General features: G+C 43.8%; 1 protein-coding gene across 1 annotated transcript in view; it reads right to left on the minus strand.

The window, feature by feature from the left end:
* The window catches only part of SEC23A (SEC23 homolog A, COPII coat complex component), a 754,311-nt gene that overhangs the window by 593,398 nt on the left and 142,717 nt on the right, over positions 1 to 18,196 (minus strand). The gene's annotated exons all lie outside the window — the stretch shown is intronic.

Genomic DNA, 18,196 nt, shown 5'->3' on the forward strand with positions numbered 1-18,196 from the left:
GTAGAAAACATCTTTCACAAACCTTTTTACAACTTTAAAATAAGGATGAAACAATGCAGGGCAGTGTAGCCCATAGGCTGCCATTATACAGAATGTAAATAGAGCTGTGCCTTTAAGAAGAGAAAGTCTTCCTGTATCCCATCATGCATAGCAAAAGGCAGTTGCCTCAGTTCTTTTTGTAGGCTTGTAATGTGACATGAAGAAATCTGAATATATTTTTTATTATTAATATAGTTATTATCATGTCAACTCACCCGGGGAGGAGGGAGGGTTGCTTATGACTATCATGGAAATACCCCTACGAGAGAACTGGAGTTACAGGTAAGAAACTATTCCTTCTCTCGTAGGGGGATTTCCATGTATAGTCATAAGCACTGAATAGATTAGCAAGCCCATCCCAATAACCGCGGTGGAGTAGACAGAACAATAAAGAAATAATAAATCACGCAAAGAGATTCTTAAGAGAGGCTTGTCCAACCTGAGCATCTGTTCTAGCATCCAAATCAAGACAGTAATGCTTAGTAAAGGTGTGGACAGATCTCCATGTAGCCTCTTTGAAGATTTCTGCTAACGGAATGTTTCTCATCAAAGCAGCAGTTGCTGCCTTGCCCCTAGTGGAATGGGGCTTAGGCCTACCATCGAGGGATTTATTTACTAACTGATATCAGAATAAGATACATGAGACAATCCACCTGGATAATGATTGTTTGGAGGTGGCCAGACCTGTTCTAACTGGGCCATAGTTAATAAAAAGCTGTTGTGACTTGCGCAATGATTTTGTTCTATCTAAATAAAATTTTAAAACGCTCTTTACATCGAGAGAATGTAGGGTTCTCTCAGCAGGAGTAGATGGATTTTGGAAGAAAGTCAGTAAGGAGATGGTCTGGTTTACGTGAAAGTATGAAATGACTTTAGGTAGAAATTTAGGATGTGTTCTCATTACTACTTTTGAGGAATGAAAAACCGTATAAGGTTCTTGAGCACAAAGGGCCTAGATCTCACTAACCCTGCGAGCTGAAGTGATTGCTACAAGAAAGGTAGTTTTCCAGGTAAGATGTTGGAGGCATGCCTTGTGTATGGGTTCAAAGGGGTGTAGCATCAGACGCGAAAGGACTATATTAAGCTCCCATGGAGGAGATGGACGTCTAGTAGGAGGAAAAACCTTTTTTAAACCTTCTAGGAAATCTTTTATGACTGGAATTTTAAAGAAAGAGGTTTGGGAAGGACTTTTTCTATATGCTGTTAGAGCTGCAAGGTGTACTCTGATTGATGACAACTGTAAGCCAGACTTCGCCAGGTGTAATAAATATGGAATAATAGCTTCTTCTCCGCATGTCGTTGGGTCAAAGTTCTTGTCCGAACACCATATGCAGAACCTTTTCCATTTGAAGGCATAAGCTGTTCTTGTGGAAGGGCGTTTTGCCTCCCTTAGAATCTCAATGCAGTCCTGAGAAAGATTAAGGTGACCATACTGCACTAGCTCAGGAGCCATGCTGCCAAATTCAAAGGCGAGAGGTTGGGATGTCTCATCTGGCCTCGAAACTTCTTGAGAAGGTCGGGCGGCATGGTAATCTGATATTTCGATGGTGTGATCGGTGAAGAAGGTCTGGAAACCACCACTGGCATGGCCACTCGGGGGCGATGAGAATCATCTTGGTGTTGGAGTGGGACAGCCTGAGGAGGACTGTCGGTATCAGGGGAATCGGTGGAAAGGCGTAAAGAAATTTTCCTGACCAGTTTATCCACAGGGCATTCCCCAATGTTCCTGGATGGTAGTACCTGGAGGCAAAGTCTTGGCATTTTTTGTTTTCTGGGGTTGCGAATAGATCTATAGAAAGGGTACCCCACATGGAGAAGATGGAGTGGACGACGTCGTCGTGCAGAAACCACTCGTGGTTTTCGTCCATTGCTCGGCTGAGGGCATCCGCTTGGACATTCTGTATGCCCGGAGGGTGAGTTGCTACTATTTTAAAGTTCCTGGCTAGAAGCCAGTGCCAAATTGTTTGGACCTCCGTAGACAGAGCCCTGGATCTGGTGCCCCCTTGTTTGTTCAAGTAATATATGGTGGCCATGTTGTCCGTTTGGAGAAGCAGAGTTTTCGCACTCAATGCGGGGAGGAAGGCCTTGAGCGCAAGATGGACTGCACGTAACTCTAGGAGATTGATGTGATATAGTCTTTCACTCTGCGACCAAGAGCCTTGAATCTGAAGGTGATCCTTATGCGCTCCCCATCCGAGCAGCGATGCATCCGTGACTATGGTCTGAGTGGGAGGCTGTTGGTGGAATGGCATCCCTTTCAGGAGATTGCTCGGAGAACACCACCACTTGAGGGATTGAATGGCATGGGGAGAAAGAAGGATGCTGTTCTCCCAATCGTCTACTAGTTGATTCCATTGATTTTCTAGGCACTCCTGTAAAGGTTTCATATGGAGGCGAGCGTTGGGAGTGAGATAGATGCAAGATGCCATCAACCCCAGGAGAGAGGATATCGCTCTTGCAGTGGTCTGAGGGAGTTTCTCGAGCAGCTGGCACTTCTGGAGGATTGATAAACGTTGTTCCTCATAAGGAAACACCTTTGCTTGAGTGGTGTCTAGATGGCGCCTAAGTAGTGCAACCTCTGTACAGGTGATGTTGTGGACTTGGAGAGATTGACCTGAAGACCCAGTCTCTGGAGTAGATGGTAGGTCCAACTGAAATGCTGTTGGGCCTCTTAGTATGTGGATGCTTTTATGAGCCAATCATCTAGATAGGGATAGACGAAGATCCGATGTTTCCTTAAATGGGCTGCCACCACCGCCATGCATTTGGAAAACGTCCTCGGTGCTGACTTGAGGCCGAAAGGTAGCACTGTATATTGGTAATGGCTTTTTCCGACGAGAAATCTTAAGAACTTCCGATGTTTTTTTACCACTGGAATGTGGAAGTAAGCGTCACGGAGATCGATTGAACAGAGCCAATCGCCTTGATGAAGTTGGGGATAGATTTGGTGTAAGGATGGCATTCTGAATGTTTCTTTGCGAATCCATTTGTTGGCTATTCTTAGATCGAGAATGGGTCGGAACTCGTGCTTGTCTTTTTTTGGTACCAGGAAGTACCTCAAGTAGATTCCCTTTCCTTGCTGGTTCATAGGAACAGGTTCTATCGCCTTCTTTTGTAATAGGGTTCTGACCTCTACTTTGAGAGCGTCGAGGTGGTATTTCACCGGTTTGGGTGGAACAGAAGGCAGAGGGTTTATGAACCTGAGACAATAGCCATTCTGTACGATATTCAAAACACAGGCGTCTGATGTTATGCGTTGCCACTCTTCCAGATGATGCAAAATACTTCCCCCTACCGGAGTGGGTAACGGAAGAGGGGGAAGTAAGGATTCAGGGTTTAGACGCTGATGTTTGACGACCTGTTTGGGCGGTTTGAGGTGTGAAGCGACTCCTTGTTTGTTTTCGCTGGGTCGAAAAAGGTCTCTGGTGTTGCTGGTGCTGGGATCTCGGAGGCACCCACTGCGGTGCTTGCAGCCTTTGAGTGAAAAATCTACAGTGGTAGGGACGGAATGTTTTCCGTTGTTCTCTTGGCTTCTCGATGCCCACTGCCTTAAGAGTGTCTAATTCCGTCTTCATCCTAGACATCTCATCATCAACATGAGACCCAAATAAAGTAGAACCTGAAAAAGGAAGGTTCTGTATCCTCTGTTGCGCTTCTGGCTTGAGTGAAGTAAGGCGTAGCCAGGAATGTCTTCTTAAGGATATGCCATGACAATAATTATGAGCAGATAACACGGAGGGGTCTGCAGCCGCGCTAATCACCTGGTTGGAGACCATGGGGCCTTTGTTTACAATTTCCAAGAAATCCTCTTTTTTGTCTTTGGGAAGGTAATCAGCAAATTGTAGCATAGAATCCCAAAGGGCGCGATCATACCTGTCCAAAAGGGCAGTGGCACTAGCCGCTTTCATGGTGATGGCTGATGTTGAGCAAACTTTGCGGCCTGCGGCATCAATCTTTCTACTCTCCTTCTCTGGTGGAGAAGAGGACGACGGAGATGTTGAATGTAACTTTTTAGCAGCCACGATTACCACCGAATCAGGCACTGGATCCGCTCTCAGAAATAAAGGGTCCTGCTCCGGAGGACGGTATTTCTTTATGAGTCTGGAAGGAGCAGTCTTGGTTGTGGACAGTGTAAGGAAAATGTCCATTGCCGGTTCAAGTAACCCTGGGACCAGCGGTAGTAATGGTCTAGCCGAAGATCGCTGGTGTAATGTCTCAAATATGACAGAGGTTGTTGGAGTGTGTACTGCCAGAGGGATGTTCAGCTTGGTAGCACCGCAAATTAATACCTCCTGAATAGTATTCACATCATCTATGGGTGAAACTCTCGGAGACGTGGAGTCCAATAACGTCGGAGAGTAATCTCTTGTGGAAGAAGAGGAGTGCCTATGGTGGGAACGAGCAGACCTGTGATCCGAGTCATGCCGATGACGGTGTCTAGACGCAGAGGAACGTCTCGAAGAATGACATGATTGTCTCGTGGATTCTGCAGGAGTCACCGGGGCGGCCTCAGAAAGAGGTACTGGCGAAGGAGCTGTAGGTGCCAGAGGTGTCGGTGGTAAAGGAGATGGCTGAGGAGAAGGTGGCAAGAGAATCAGAGAAGCCGAGGATTCGGAGGTGGTATAGACTCTCCTTGGTCTCTTTGAATGCCTTCTCGATGCCGAAGTACGACGCCGACGTGTACCTCTCGACGTTGACTCCTCTCGCCGTTGAGAGCCCCTCGACGGCGATCTGCCTCGATGTCGGTGGGATGACTTTGATCGTCTATGATGGCGAGCACTGTCGCTCAACGTCAATCTTCCCCTTCGCAACGACCGTGACCTCGACAGGGAACTCCTCGACGGTGAATGCCTGCGCCGTCTCGTCGATGATAATGCTCTCGATGGCGAGCGATACCTCTTCCTCGACGGCGAGTATGTCGGTGCTGTTCCATGTCTCGACGTCGATGCCCTCGACGTCGTCGGAGACCTGTGATGTTTTTGAGCAGATCTGGAAGCTGCTCCAGAGGACAAAGTCAGAGCCCTGGTGGAAGACTGACCTTCCCCTCGCTCTGTGGTGGATTGTGCCCTCCGTCTACTGTCCTCCTTGGCTTGAAGACTAATTTTCTCCCTGTCACGAAGGGTGCGCCTGGAGAAAGTTTTACAAATATCACAGACATCAGGTTTATGATATGACGGCAGGCAAATAATACAGACTTGATGTGGGTCTGTTTTGGCCTTCTTCCTGCCACAGCTAGGGCACTTATCAAAAAGTGAAGGCATGTTGGTGGAAAAAAACCTTACATTTCTGTCAGAATTTGACAAAAAAAAGACAGAAAACATTCACTCTGGTTGAAAAACGTAAAGTGAAAATGAAATCCAAAGAATTTTTGTTGAATTTTAGTCAAAAAAACCTATAAATAGGTGGAGCTCAATGCTTCAGGGTCCTGTCAGAAGGAGCCAGAAAAAAGAACTGTGGCAACTGCCTTTTGCTATGCATGATGGGATACAGGAAGACTTTCTCTTCTTAAAGGCACAGCTCTATTTACATTCTGTATAATAGCAGCCTATGGGCTACACTGCCCTGCATTGTTTCATCCTTATTTTAAAGTTGTAAAAAGGTTTGTGAAAGATGTTTTATACTTCATCTCTAGAATAACCATGTTTTTAAATGTATATCTATACTACAGTATCCTTTTTTCAACCAAAAGAATGAACAATTTGGCCTTTGTAGCCTTTCCTCTAGGCTGCACATTGACATTCTTAAGTGACTTTGCAGGCCTTCCTCAAGAAAGGCGAACATCTACACTTAAGAACACACTTCAGAACAGTGCTCCGGGGTCCCCGCAGGCGTGCGGAACTATTCAGTGCTTATGACTATACATGGAAATCCCCTACGAGAGAACTGTCATTATGGTGTCAGTATTCATTGTCAATTGAATATTGGCACCACAGTGACGGTACATTCACACCCATCAACTATGCAAGGGTGATGTTGTGCTACAAGTTGTGTGTGTGAGTCAATGTGTGTAAGAGCGAGTATAATGCGATTGGCTGGCAGAGGCGGTGGGTGATATAGTTATGGCTGTGTGTGAACCAATTGCATGTGGGTTCGATGTTGTGTATGTTTGGTTGTGTTGCTGTGTGTCCCATTCAGTCACGTGTTGTGTGGTTGTGTGATGTGTGTAGTGGTGCTTCTGCATGAGTGTGTTTGTGCAGATGACTGCCATTACGTTCATTGTTGTGGTTGTGTGTGGGTGCAGTGTCCATGATGTGTCATGTCATGGATGTATGGCACAGTGTGGTTCCAGCATGTTTGTGTTGTGGTGGAATGGCAATGGATAGTAGTGTGTGTGTGTATAGTGCAGGGGGACACTATATATACATCTCATAGCCAGTGCCGTTGTCCACTGGGTCCATCAATGGATCAATGGTCTTCCTCCATCAGCAATTCACCGCCAGTTCACCGTCTGCAGGGTTGTGACCTTGAAATAGGCTCTGCGGGTAGGAAGAGCACTCTGTTGTAGCAGTCTTCGGCTCAGCCTTAATACATCTAAATAGGGAAGGAGGTACACCATCGACTTGACGGTGTTTTCGGGTCCGCCGCAGCAGTGGATTAACAGTAAGACCGCCAAGATCTAAACCAGGCCCTTAGCCTGGATCGTCTGTCTTCTGTGAGATATGCTTTGTCCTAAATGGTGTCTACAATGGCTCCCAAAAAAGTAACAGTCTTTGCTGGATGAAGCAACAATCTTTGCAGGTATAGCGTTAAGCCTAGGTTCATGTACAGAGTTAAGACAGGACTTTGTCCTTTTGATTGCTTCGTGGCATGTAGGGGCTTTTATAAACCAATCGTGGCGGTATGGAGACATCTGATAAACGTTCTGCCTTAAGTGAGCTGCCACGAGAACTAGACATTTTGTGACCAAATGGGAGGACTTTAAAGTGATAATGAATGCCGGATACTTCGAATCCTAACAATTACTGATGCTCTGGGTGAATGGGACTGTGCAAATAAGCACCCCAAGGTTGAGGGTCGTCATGTAGTCTCTGTGGTTCAGGAGCTGGAGGCGTTCTTGGAGAGTAACGATCCAAAGCTATTGTTTTCTTAGATATCTGTTTAACCTCCACATGTATAAAATGGGCACCCATTCCCCCTTCTTTTTCTGGATCAAGAACAAGCAGGAGTAAAACCCCTTTCCCCTCTGATTGTGTGGTACTCTTTCTAATGCACCACTGTTGAGCATGATGAATGCTTCCCTTTGTAGATGTGCAAGATCGAGGGGCTGACTCTGCCGTATGAAGTGGCCTCTTTGTAAATTTCAGTGTATGGCCATAGGAGACTAGATCTAAAACCCACTTGCCCATTGTGATTCATTCCTAATTAGGCAGATAGTTTGTTATTCAGCCCCCAATTGCTTCTGGTGCATACCTGTGAGTTATCACCAACCTCTTCAAGTCACTGTTTCCTTCTTGTGTCTCTTCAATGGGATGTTTGTTTCCTCCTTGTAGTTTGCTTTCTGTAAGCTGCTGATGGTGGTTCTCTTTACTGTTGTTGAAGGTATTGTTCATGAAAGGCTGGTATTATTGTAATCAATAAAGTTGGGACCCTCCTCTATCTGTGAACATACCCCTGCCTCTTGCCTCACAAAAAGGCAATTGCCTCATCTGTAGCAAACCCAGCGATTTAGCAGTGTCCATGTCAATTTTTGGGGATTGTAGCATCTCATTTATTTTTCGTACAAATAATGTCTCTCCATAAAAAGGCATGTCTAGAACTTTAATCTGGACTTCAGGTCTGAAGGAAGTAGCTTTAAGCCATTCCTGCCTCTGGAGAATGGCAGCACCTGCCAATAGCGGAAAGCCTGTGAAGGCAATATCCATTGCACAATTAATAATTTCCCAACAGGCTTATTTGCCTTCTTGTAGAATCTTTCTTGCCTCTATCCTTACATTTTCTGGTAACTGATCTATGTAAGGAGCGACAACAGACCATACATGCCAGTCATATCTGCCAAGAAACAAGACTTACAGGCTTAAATGGAAGAGGCATCGTATCTGGTGGCATCAAAACAAATTGCATCCGTTAAAGGTCTTGCCAGAGCAAATTATATCATACCTTCTTGCTCTATCAAAAACTGGGCTCGGACATGCATTGGTTAAGGTCCATCTGGCGGCTATATCATCTTACAGAAGCTCTGCGGCTGCACCCTACCTTGGTTCATCCAGGCTTATAAAATAGTTTATGAAGGGTCTGTTTCGCACTTTCCCTCCTGTGCAACCACCTCCTCCTCAATGGCATTTAAACATTATCCTTTCACAATTAATGAAAGCCCCGTTCGAGCCTATTCACAGAGCGGATCTGAAACATCGCACATGGAAGGTGCCAACTCTCCTTGCTCTTATGTCCCCGAGAAGAGTCCGCGATATACAGGCCTTTACCAATAAGGAACTGTCACAGGGCCACCGTAAGGGAGACTCACAGCCAGTTGTTATGGTATATTATTTATTAGGTTTTGCTGTTCACTAGCAGTTTATTGTTTTGTTCTCCTTTTTTTGTCGTATGCGTCCTTTACAATCCTGGTTCTTCTTTGAGGGTTCATGGGGTCTTCAGTTTCTGGTTTTGCAGTATCTTCTCCTACCCTTTTTGTCCTTTCCTCCTTTCTGTGGTTTACTCGAGGTGGGTGATTTTTCTTCCCTCCTATTCCCCTAGTACTTCATATAGAAGCTATATTCAGAAAAAAAACGAGAGTGTGACATCAATCTTCACTCTCTTTAGTTATGGCACTTTCTTTACTTTGCTTTCACTCAATAGCCATTATTAGCTTCAAAACGATCCAACAAGAAACCAAATATCAAAACCAAAATAAAGAAAAATCAAAGGAAAACAAAAACTATCTTTGTCTGGTAATCTGTTCTCCCGACTCCCACCTCCCGCCGGTTCCCAGAGCGTGACCGGTCTGCTGGCCTTGCTGCCTCCTGTTCCTCCACCTGGATGCTGGGACGAGAGTCAGACCGCCGTCTTCGGGTTCCTCCTCCTGGTCCTGGCATCTTTTCCTTTGTTACCACTTCGCACGGCACTACGCTTGCTGCTGCTGTCACCGCTGCAGTTCTCAGCTGATCGGCCTCGCGCTGTGCTGCTTCCGCTGGTGCTTTCGCTGCTGACGGTCTCTCTTTCAAAACGTCCTGATGAGGGTTTAAAAACCCCTCCTTCTATCGGAGACACTGCCTGAATGGTTAGCGTTCGAACTACGTCCCGGTCACGTATTCCGGACTTGATGGTGCCCCCAGAGTACTGCTGGGCCGAATCTTCGATAGTCGGCCCGACACAGGAACCCTACCTCATTTTCTAAGACAACTTTGTTCTTCTCAGAACAAACCCAAGATACATCCCTAAGGTGCCTTCATCGTTGCTTTAAGTTCTACCTTCAGCGTACTACACAACTCCAGAAGGCAGTTACTAAAGCAAAGATAGCTCGTTGGATTGCATCCATCATTCAGTTTTGCCATATGAAGGCTGGAAAACCACTAACCAGATGTCAGAAGGCACACTCTACAAGAGCAATTTCAACAATCAGTTGCTCTATTTCAAGGGATCGCCTTGGACAAGATATGTCAAGCTGTAACGTGGAAGACTGCACATTCTTTCGCGCAGCATTACTGTTTGGAATCAACGCGAAGAACTGATTGACTTGTTGGACAGGCGGTCCTGCGTCATCTATTTCACTGAGGTGAGATTTTTACTTGAATGTGCAAGTTTAATTCTATATACAATGATTTCCAACTCCTACGCAATTATTGCTTGTTATGTATTAATGTGTGTGTATATATATATATATATATATATATATATATATATATATATATATATATATGTATATATATATATATAGATATATAAAAAAGAAAGATTGGAATGCTCGCACCCACCACCCACTGCGTTGCGGGCATAACGGTTATTAGGAATACTGCTGGCTATTCAATTCAAGCATGTGAATTTATGAAAGATCCAATACTGGATAAGAAAACATGTTACTTACCTGTAACTGCAGTTATCCAGTATTGGTATCTTTCATAAATTCACATACGACCCATCCTCCCCTTTGAGGCTCACATTTCCTTTCCATTACATACTCTTCACTCTAGTGCTAGAAAATCTGAGGAAATGAGCCTCTTTGGGGAATATTCTAGAGGGCGCTTGAGCCTGATTGGTCATAAGTCAAGTTTGGTTCTTTTTTTACAAAAGGACATGGATAGGCTATAAGTGTGATTTTGCTAGCATTATATAGCCTATGGAAATTTTTACTTACTGCTTTTTTAGTATACTGTGGGACACCCACTTCAACGACGGGGATGATTCAAGCATGTGAATTTAGAAAATATCCAAAACTGGATAATAGACTTATCCATAAATTGTGCTCTAGATGAATAATAATCTTCCTCACAATATAACTCACTCTCCTCTTGATATGCAACATGTAGTTCTGAAGGACTATATGTTGTTACAAAGGAACCATGATCTTCAGAATCCTCCACATCTAACAAATGAGTTGGTGGAAGAGATGAAACTTTACTAGATGTGTGCTCAGGAATTATTGAAATTAATGGAGAATTAAATGATTCTCTCATCAATGGAATAGTCGATGATGCCTTTGCTGACCTTATCGGTGCCTTCACTGTCAAAGATGTTACCACTTTCAACATCAAAGTAGTTGTTGATGGTTTTCTCATCAACAACTGCCCCATAGGTGAGATCTTAGGTGCAGTACTGCACAATGATGGGCCCATAACGGTCGACAATGCTACTGTCGTCACAGTCGTCAACGACATTGTTGTCGAAGGAGCTAATTTAGTCGGCGGTGTCATCGGCGATGACGGAGCCACCTTCATCAACAGTATTGTTGTTCATGTTTTTTTCCTCTAGGGTAGATTGTTTCCATTGACAACACTGAGGAGGGCTTTTTGAACTGTAACACCAATCTTGAAGACAGTGTTGTTGGCTCTGATTTTGATATTGCTGAGGAGACGCCCTCTTCAGAATACTTATGCAAGAGCTCAGTAGACAAAATATGCTCCTCAGATGACAGCATGATGAGTCTTTCTGTGAGCTTTTTATTTTGCTCAAGAGGCATTTGTCCATCAGTGCTCTCTCGTTCTCTTTTCTGAGACTTCCCTAACTTAGAATAATCATCCTCCTCTTCAGATACAGGAGCATCCCTGGTCTTGAACTTTTGAAGCTATAACAGCCTCTCCTCTCTATTGTTAAAGTTTTTGAGGAAACATTACGGCAATCTAACAGTCTTTTACCTTATGAGAAGGTGAGAGGCAGTCTTTACGAGGCTTCTCAGAGTGCAGTCTCTTCTTGCCAAGGGCCGCACAAGGTCTGAAAAGACCTCTTCTGCTCGAGTCTGCTTCTTCTGCTAGAGTCTGACATTTGAAAAAGTCAGTTTTAAATAACAGAAGAAGTAGTTATAAGAAATACCTTTGTATATTTATTTTCTGGCAGAAAATCCTGGAAAACTGAGCAGGTCTCAGGGAGACTCAATTCACACAACATGCAGTAGATACATTTGAGGGAGTGAAGCCTCTGTGGGGGGTGTTCTAGAGGGTGCTGTCACCAGATTAGCTTAAGTATGATTCTTTTGTAATGAATGAGGTAAGTTAATCAAGTGAATGTTTTTTTTAGCCCTTTTGGACTATGTATGAGCTATACTGCTTTTAAATGTACCAAGGGACTTCCACTTCAAGGACGGAAATGATTCAAACATGTGGAGCTATAAAAGATCCAATACCGGAGAAGTATATTATACATACAATGTTAGTAAAATCTGATGATGTTGGCTAACACCAGGCTAACAAAAGGCCTGAAGATTCTTTAAACATCACAAGTACAGTTATGGTTACAATACATACAATGTTATGTTTATACTATTATATTTAGTTTAGGTTTCCAAAACTCCCAGAAAGTCACTTTACCCACTGTGCCCAATTGTATGGGGGGGGGGTGGAGGAGGCATTGGCATGCCCATTTTGAGCAGCTCATAAGTATTTTAAAAAATCCATTGTGTCTAGTGGGCTTTCTGCCCCTCCTGTTTTTGAGGGAATGTTCCCATTTGTGTCTGGGCAGGGATGGAGGCATTGGTATGCACATTGTGGTCAGTCCCAAACCTCTTTTATGAAAAAAATCCCTGTTGTCTAGAGGGCTTTCTGCTACCCTCCCCGCCTGGGGGGCAGATCATGGGTAATAACCCCCATTTTCTGCCACCCATGGGGGAGAAGGAAAATGTTAGTTACCCAGTAAGTCTGTTTGTGGCATATAGTGCTGTAGATTCACAAGCTCTGCATACTCCTGCCATCTAGTATTGGGTCTGGAGTGATGCAAGTTGTTTTCCTTCGAAGAAGTATTTCGAGTCACAGGATCGAGTGACTCCTCCTCTTGGTGATAGTGTGCATATGCATCGACTCCTTTGTTAGATTGTTTTCACACAGGCAGATGAGAGAAGGAGTGTAGAAGAAGTATGGAGAAAGAGATGCAAATGTAACTACATATGTACAAATATATACAAATATATTGTAACTGCAATGGCCACATGTGTCCAGGGAGGAGAGAGGGTGCATGTGAATCTACAACACTACATGCCAATAACAGATGCTTACTGGGTAAGTAACATTTTCAGTTCGATGGCACGTGTGGCTGTAGATACACATGTTCTGCAAAGATTGTAAAGCAGTGGGTAGCCTGTGGGAGTTGCAGTTGACTGGAAAAGTGTTTGTAGCACAGCTTGACCTACTCTGGATTGCTGATGTGCAAGTATATCTACACAGTAATGTGCTGTGAATATGTGAGATGTAGACCATGTAGCTGCCTTACAACTCTTTAGTTATAGGGATATTTCCAAGAAAAGTCCTAGTGGCACATTTTTTACTAGTAGAATGTGCTCTAGGAGTAACAGCTTATGGTCTATTTGCTTTCGCATAACAAGTCTGTATACACTTAACCGTTTATCTGGCTATGCTGTTTTTGGATACTGGACTGCCTTTGTGAGGTAGTGAAAAAGCTTCAAAGAGCTGTTTAGTTTTTCTAAACTCTTTGGTTCTCACATGGTAAAACATGAGTGCTCTTAACATCTAAAGTGTGGAGAGCTCTTTCCACCACAGAATCAGAATGAGAAAAGAAGACTGGTAGCTTAATGGATTGGTTTATATGGAATCGTGAAACTACTTTAGGAAGCACTGACATGCCCGAGTGATGCGATGGTAACTAAGAAAGCTACATTCCAAGTAAGTTATTAAAGAGGACATGAATGAAGTGGCTAAAAAGGACGGCCCATGAGCCTGGTAAACACAATATTGATGTACCAGGATGGTGCATGAGGCACCCTGGGTGGAATGATCCTTTTAAGGTCTTCCATGAAAGCTTTAATGACTGGGATTCAGGACAAAGAACTATGCTGTCTGTTCTGTAGATATGCAGCTACAGCTTCAAGATGTAGATGAATGGAATTGTAAGGTAAAATTGCTTTTTTAGATTGAGCAGATAACAAATGATCTCTTGAACAGTAGCTTTCATGGGGTCACTATGTCTGGGTTGGCAGTAGCAAACAACCAGTTTCGATTTTGCAGCATAACATGTTCTAGTTGACGGTCATCCAGCTTCCCTGAGGATGTCCATGCATTCTTCAGGCAATCCTAAGTAACCAAAATCTATGACTTCAGAAGCCATATCACAAGGTTGAGTAACTTGGGATCAGGATGTCTGATCTGTCCTTGATTTTGAGTGAGAAGGTCCGGACTGTTGGAAAGCTTCTCATGGGGAACTACTGATAGGTCCAGAAGTGTGGTGAACCATGGTTGACGCAACCAAGTAGGAGCTACAAGGATCATGGTGAGAGACGTTTGCCTGATCCCCCGAACCAGAAATGGAATGAGAGGGAGAGGGGAAAAAGCGTAACCAAATATCCCTGACCAGTTTATCCATAGAGCAGTGCACTTAGATAGAGGGTGTGGTTACCTGGAAGCGAAGCTTGGGCATTTTGCATTTTATGCTGTGGCAAAAAGGTCTATCTGAGGAGTTCCCACCTCGCAAAGTATGTTTAAAGGACTTGTGGGTGGAGTTCCCACTCATGGATTTCTTGCTGCATCTTGATGAGCAGGTCTGCAAAGTTATTCACTGTCACTGGGAGAAACTCTGCCACTGGTGGAGAGCCCACTTCCATACTGTCTGAGAGAGTTGTGGGACTTGGGAAGACTGTGTCCCCCCTCCCCCCTGTTTTTGTAGAGAAAACATGGCTGTCATGTTGTCCGTGCAGATGGTGATGAAGAAAAACTTTCAGGGCTAGAAACACTGCCTGAAGATAGAGGTAATTTATATGTAGGGATTGGAGACTGAGATCCAAGAGGCCCTGTATTGTGAGGTCTTGAAGGTGAGCGTATCAACCCATCAGTGATGCATCTGTGATTAGTATGACCTGAGGCACAGGGTCTAGAAAAGGCCACCCTGTCAACAGGTTGGTGGTGTTCCACCACTACAAAGAGCAGTGAATATGGCGGTCTAGCACCAAATCTTCCAGATGACCCTGTGCCTGAAGCCATTGATGAGACAGACACCGATGTAGAGGAAGCATGTGCAGTCCGACATGAGGAACAATGGCAACACAGGACACCATCATTCCTAACATGCGCATAATAGTCCTGACTGTGTACGTGCAATTCTCCAGAAACTGGGGGAGAAGAGACTGAGAACTCAACGCGGGCAGATACAGGCTTTGATTAGCCAGTCATCTAGGGAATACGTGAATGTTATGTCTTCTGAGTCTGCAGCAACTACTGCTAAACACTTTATGAAGACTCTGGGAATGGTAATGACCCCGAAAGTCAGGGGTTTGAACTGGTAATGTTTGTCGCAATAACAAACCTTATGTATTTTCAGTGTACAGGGTGGATGTGTATATTTAAGTAGGCATCCTTTAGATCTAGAGCTGTCAAAAAGTTGCCTTGTTGCAGAAGTGGAATAACATCATGGAGAGTAACCATGTGAAAATGTTCTGACTGGACGTACTGGTTTAGTGGTCAGAGGTCAAGAATAGGCCTGAGGGAGCCGTTCATTTTGGGAATGATGAAGTATAGGGAGTATACCCCTGATCCCTTTTTTTTTTAGGGACAATGGGCCCTTTGAAAGGAATGGATTGAACTTCTTTGTTTGAGAAGGGTGAGGTGCTTGTGGACTAACCTGTATGAGTGCGAGGGGGAATATTTGGAGGAGTGGTAATGAGCTCCAGAAAATAACCATGTTGCATAATGGAGGGGATCCAATGGTCCATGGTGATGTTGATCCATTCTGACTGAAAGTTTTGGAGCCATCCCCCGACAGGTGTAGAGTGAGCAGGGGAAGACGGAGATAGTCACTGCTTTGCAGTGGAGGAAGAGCCTCAGGAGGCAATGCTCTTAATTCGGCCCTTATTGTTGCCACCTCTGTAGGAACCCCTGTAGAAACCCCTAGAATAGGAGGCTTTAGGCTATCTGGATTGTGAAATGGACGCCCCAGAGGATGAGCACTTATAGGAGCCTCTGAAACTGGGTCGACAAAAAGTGCCTATCTGTGTGGGGGATTGAGGGGCACTCATGGCCTTTTCCGTATTGTTAAACTTCTGCTTTGAAACAAGAGCAGCAGAGCCAAGCTTGCCTTCTAAAGAGGACACCTGTGCTAATGCCACACGCAGCTGTATCTGTGACGTCCAGGGCACAGCAAATGAAATTATTCGAAATTGTTTGCCCCTCCGCAACTATTTGTTGCCCTCTCTTCCGTTGTGCACCTGGTATAAACTGGAGGAGCTCCTCCATTTTGCCCCAGTGAGACCGGATATATTTGGTCAACAATGCTGGGGAGTTGGCGAAATGCAAATGATTAGCTGCTTACGCAGCAACTCTTTTGCCAGCAGCATCGATTTTTTTGCTCTCCTCTCAGGAGGAGGGGAGTCCCCAGTGGCCTGGCTATTGGCACGTTTTTTTGCCGTGGTGGTGACAATGGAGTTATGAGAGACCTGAAACCTAATATATATTGGGTTGAGGGAGCCGGCTTACATTTTTTGTCAACTCTAGGTTTGATAACCCTACATTTAGTGGGCTCCTTGAAGATTTTGTAAGCAAGACTGGCAGAAATCAGATGCTATACTGTGGTTATGAAGTAGATACCACTTCTGGCTGTAAAGCAGGATTGGTAGGAGATAGTAGCCTTTACAGATCTCCAATATTATGTCCTGTAAACTGTTCAACATTTGAAAATGTACTTGCCCCATAGGTGGAGCAAGTTCTCATGGAGCTCTGCAGTATGCCAGTTTGGGTGCTTGCAATGAGTGTGCCCTTTGAGGAAAAAACATATAGACTCTATACGCTATGTCTTAACATACATATTGCATAGTGAGATCTGACAGACTGGTAGCCCTTGGTTAATCTTCTTAGAAGTCATTGTCGCCAAAGAATGCCTAAATCTCATCAAGATTCTAGTGATTCAGTCTATCTTACTATTCCATTCCTAAAAAGGCATCCTGTAGTAGTTTTAGTGAATGAAAACATATTGATGACACAATCAATGACTGTAGGAGCATTACTGAAGTTAGCAGAGAAACAGCACAGGCTGACAACACCAACATGAGTAACGTGTGGAGTAGTACCAAGAGTAAGGCACTGGGAGTAGTTTCATGAAATTTGCAGGCGTCAACAGTCTATGTATTGTCATCAATGAGATCATCCATCTGAATGACGATGGTGTAACCGTTGACGACAGCCTAAGACACTGCAATTGGGGTTAACACAGGCTAGGTTGTCGACAATGATGGATGCTTCTTGGTAGGCATATGCTTAACACTGGGGCACGTGACAGACTCGCCTGCTCTCCCACTTTTTTTGTTTGTGACTGGGAGAAGGCAATAGAGGCATTTAGTTTTGGATCTTTTTTGCCACAAGCCTTGTCTGCTGAAGAAAGATAATTTCCTGATGAAATAACTGAAGAAAGTCTTCTTCTGGAGAGAGCTTTCCAGAGGATTCCTCACACTGAACATGCAGTAGAAAATCTGACAGATGGAAGCATCTGGTAGGCAAAATGCTGAGGGTGCTGGTCTCCGATTGGCTGAAGTTTGGATCATTTACAGTTTTCTTTTTGTAAACATATTTTATTGGTTTTCAAGATTACAAGTTTGGATCATTTACAATAATGTAGATAGGATTTAGATGGTTTGGGAATAGTTCAATGTTATTGAGCGTAAAGGTACACTGGCATATTACAATTATTACAGAGTGTTCAAAGCCTGACAATGGGAAATATTTCAAGCTTGTGAATCTAAGAAAGATCCAGTGCACATGAGGGTAGTCCAACCAACCATAACTGTTGAATTTCAGTGGGGTATATGTTTTGTTTGGCAACCATAACTTTATCGTTTCAGTGTATACATTTACAACATACATATTTAAACATTTTGACAGACCTCTACATCTATAGGTCTGCGTAAGTCTCAGTGCACTTCTGTCACTGTCTCGTTTCACTGTCAGTAATGGAATTTGGGTTATGCACATCCGCCTAAGCAGTTCTTCACTTCACTGCCAGTGCTGGTCAATCTGGGTTTTCGTTTTGTTTCTTTTTTTTTTTCCAATGTGTTTTTCTGATAGGTCATTTTTTGCCTTTTTTCTTTTTTTTCCAAACACATGATAGTGGCACTTTTACTTTTTGATTATTGTCAAAGTTTTAATGCTTATTGCATAAGTTTTCAAAAATAAAAAACATAGGCTTGCTAAGAGAAGATCTTTTGGTTTTGGCAGTGCTTTTTCTTTTTTTTTTTTTTAATATTGTAATTTAATTAATTCTACCAGTGCCCTTACTCACTTGCCTAAAACGATGTAATGTGACACAATGTAGCTCAGGCTGTACCGTCGTGAGGTTATTAGTGAAGACGATGAAGTTTGGGTACACCAAATAAAATAAGCTGAGACTGCTCTAGTGCCAACAAATCATCAGTCTACAGATTAAGGTCATCTGAACAAGTACTGGGCAAAAACCTAGTTAGTCACACTTCTTTTAATGCTCTTCTCAAGCACTGCACTATATAATAAAATCAACATTTCTCACAATATATCTTAGATATTCAATTCAATAAACTGATGCAAAACAATCTCTACTCAAATTATTG

Source organism: Pleurodeles waltl, chromosome 9 (genome assembly GCF_031143425.1).
Source record: "Pleurodeles waltl isolate 20211129_DDA chromosome 9, aPleWal1.hap1.20221129, whole genome shotgun sequence".
Taxonomy (NCBI): domain Eukaryota; kingdom Metazoa; phylum Chordata; class Amphibia; order Caudata; family Salamandridae; genus Pleurodeles; species Pleurodeles waltl.